Here is a 4,032-nt window from a genome sequence, read left to right as displayed (position 1 = left end):
ATTCCATAATGACATGAATACAGGAATTAAACACGTAGTCCATGATGCGAATGATGCAATCTATTTTTTTATTAATCCACCTAATAATAAAACTAAGTCTAGTAAATGCTACTACGACACATTAGGCTGCATCCCTAGGCCCTGCACTCGCACATCAGTCACCCAGTGATACAAACCCTAGTCATGATTAGGAGCCTGCCGGTCCTGGAATGCGACTGTTGGTCACCCAACAAACCCCTATTAACCGTCTTCTGACAGTCACAGCACCAGAATTACCATCAGCCACGATGGACTAGTTCCTGCCCCTGGCAACAATCACATTGTACCGCGGGTGTGGCATTCTGGAAAGGTTCATCAAACATGCCACCATTGGGTTATCCAACACCTTACCCCTGTTGAAAAGGGGACATAGCATGGGGAATGTCACCTAACCACATTATCCTATATGCCTTACATAATGATACGCGGGTGTGGGTACATTTCCAAGTATAGTCCTGGGGTACACGATGCTAGAATACAATCGGCTATAAAGTGTAACCCATGACTATATACCTATTCTAGCATACAAAGCAATTGAGTATGGACTACACAACACCGGAATTACCATCAACCACGAAGCATATCCATTTCCAAATATAGTCCCGGCGTACATGATACCGGAATTACCATCGACCACAAAGTGTAATCCATGACTACATCTAATCTAATGCACATAATCAATGCATGAATGCAACATACATACAACAATTATGGTATCGGAACCACCTCGGTCACACCAGATTCTGTCTCACGACATACATCTCATATCAATTTCCAATTCTGACAACAATATACTATGCAATGATATAACATGTTATGGAATTGTAAACACATAATTTTGTCTCTTTCCACTATGATGAAATGTGGATCTTGGACGAGACTTCTGACTTCGATCAAAAGAGATGGTGGACTAAGAAAATCCAGAAACATTCCACTACTTGAAAACCCTAGAAACCCACGCTGGAAGTGGATTGTGTGGACTTTGTCAAGAAATGCCACAAATGTCATATATTTTCCAACATCATACATATCTAGCCAACAGAATTGCATTCGCTCAGTTCACCCTAGCCATTCTCCACTTGGGGCATCGATATTATTAGAAAGGTCAACCCCAAAGCATCCAATGGTCACAAGTTTATTTTAGTAGCCATTGATTATTTCACAAAGTGGGTAGAGGCTCAGTCCTATGTGGTCCTCATATCTGCTAAGGTAGCCAAATTCATACAAGAAAATATCATTTCCCAATATGGAGTACCTCAAGAATTGATATCAGATCAGGGATCCCATTTTTAGGGTAAGACTGATAAAATTGAACAAAGTTCGATATCAGAAGACATCACTTTACCACTTACAGGCCACAGACCATGGGGTAGTAGAAGAAGCCAACAAGAACATCAACGTCATCCTACAGAAAATGGTGGAAACACACAAGGATTGGGCTGATAACTTACCCCTTGCCTTATGGGCATATCGGACTTCTATACTATCCTCGACAGGGGCAAACCCTTTCTCTTTGGTATATAGGGTTGAGGCGGTTCTACCCGTGGAAATCCTGGTACCATCCCTAAGGATGCATCTTGATAGTCAGCTACCTGAAGGAGAGTGGGTAAAGGCCAGATATGACGAGCTCAATTTTTCTCGATGAAAGGCACATGAAAGCAATGGATAATCTGAAAAAAATATCAAGTGAGAATGGCCAAGGCATTTAACAAGAATGTGAAGCCCCACCACATAGAGGAGGGTGAGCTTGTTCTTTGAGAACAAAGAGCCCCAATTCATGACCCAAGAGAGAAATTCAGGCCTAACTGGAGTGGCCCATTCACCGTCAAAGAGATTTTACCAGGCAAGACTGTGAAACTCATAGATTACAACAGTGAAGAAATACCTGGACTAGTCAACATGGATCAACTCAAGAAATATTATGTCTGAAAAGGTGAAGGGCTTAAACTACGTCAGACCTGATTCCTTTTGAGGGATACGTAGGCAACTTGACATGTGTAAGTGCGGTCTCAACCATCCAAAAGCAACAAATTGGTTCCTCAATTAGTGACCAAAGTATCTTAAAAGATCATCATAGTTTGTGTCCCCCAAGAAATGTCATTTGGCATGAAAGGCCATTAGGTATCTATTATCCACCCATTGGTCCATCATTTTTCATCTAGGATTCTATCCCCCAAGAATCACCATTTGGCATAAAAGGCCATCAAGTATCAGTCATCCACCCATTGGTTTGTCAACTCTTATCTAGGATTCCATCCCCTAAAAGAAAATTGCCACCCGGCACCAGTTTATCAAGGCCAGCTCATTCCCCACCCTTGATCAGTCAATAAAAAAAGAATAAAAAGAAGAGTTTGATGCAACAGTGGTAAAGGCTTGTTTTGAGTCATTAGCTAATGAGTAATGCTTTGATAAATCATCATATCTCTTTTGTTTGTGATGGTTTCAGGAAAAGTCATGAGCTCATTGAATGCGACGTTGAGGAAATGGACCTTTGACATAAACATGAGGGCACCAGGATTATTGGAATCCATGAATGTGGCTGGATCGTGTGTGTGAAATTACATCACCAATTACTTTGGCAGGTGCCTCAGTATTGGGATGCCAACCTACATGTATTTCAGTTTGGATTAGTAGAGATCTGCCCAACTCTCAAAGAATTCCAGGTTTGTATGTTATCCCCACCCAAAGGCAAGTTGTTCCGACCATCTTTGAAGAAAGATTATTCAGAGGAAATTTAGGACTTCTTTGGACGGAAAGAAGAGGAAGTGAAGTAATTTGTCAGGTTCGGGAAGATTGATGTTCTGAAAGTGGCCCAGATCTTCATCCAATATCTACCAATGGGAGGAATCCATTAACAGAGATCAAAAGATGCTTATTTACTTTGCATAATAGCTCGCTATGTTCTCCAAACTCCAGGGCGTGGTGCACTATCCATTCTAATTGAGGTGGTAAAACAGTTGAAGAATGGAGGTGACAACATCCCTACGGTTCATGCAGAAACACTCAAGGGATTTGATGACATGAGCCATGGCCATAGATTCAGACTAGATCATTATCAAGGGAGTCCTATTATTTTTTAGATTTGGCTCCATGAGAAACTGAAGTTAACCAAACCATTAAAAGGAGGCCCACTCAAAGCTCTTTGCTACCAGGACAAGAGGGAAGTTCCAGAATTCGACCTTATCACTAATTGGGAGAAGTACCTGCAAGAAAGGACTGTGTAAGATATCATATGGAGGTGCCCAGGGAGGCCACAAGAAATTTTTTTGATGAAGATCCCTGGCTCCAATTATGTTAGGTTGATGGGATTGACTCACACATCCTTTTATTTGCCTACGTACATCAGCCAACAATATGGCCTTGATGTGATGGACCCAGAGGAGTTAGTGAACTTTCACCCACCTCAAGAATTGTCTCCCCACCTTGTTACTCACCTATCCTGTCTATGGTAGGAAATTTTTTTCCCTTTTCATGTAGTTCACTTGGTAATAGAAAGAGGAAGTATTTGGATTCTCGTGTTATCTCGATTATTCTAACTATGACTTGAGTTATGGAATTGATTATGCCTAAACATTGCAAACCACAAAAAAACAAAAAAAAAAAACAAAAAACAAAAAACAAAAAACAAAAAACAAAAAACAAAAAACAAAAAACAAAAAAACAAAAAAAACAAAAAGAAAAGATTTTCTTTGATATTTTTTCATTCATAAGATGCTAAAATAAAATGATGAACAAACAAGGGGGAGGGAAAAAGAAAAAGGAAAATATACATATGTTTGTGTCTATACGAAAAATATGAACAAATTCCTATGGGTCAAAAGTCATCATCTGAACCATACTCTGAATCATCCCCATAGAGTACCAGGGAACCCATGGATGCTAGTCTAGTCTGCTCTAGCCTCTAAATCAATGCATCCTGCTGTGCAATTTTTTGCTTATAGGAACTAACTTGGCTCTCCAAGGCGGCAATCCTCCCATCATAAGGAATATAAA

Source organism: Macadamia integrifolia, chromosome 5 (assembly GCF_013358625.1).
Source record: "Macadamia integrifolia cultivar HAES 741 chromosome 5, SCU_Mint_v3, whole genome shotgun sequence".
Lineage (NCBI taxonomy): Eukaryota > Viridiplantae > Streptophyta > Magnoliopsida > Proteales > Proteaceae > Macadamia > Macadamia integrifolia.
Note: the sequence above shows the minus strand (reverse complement) of the source record.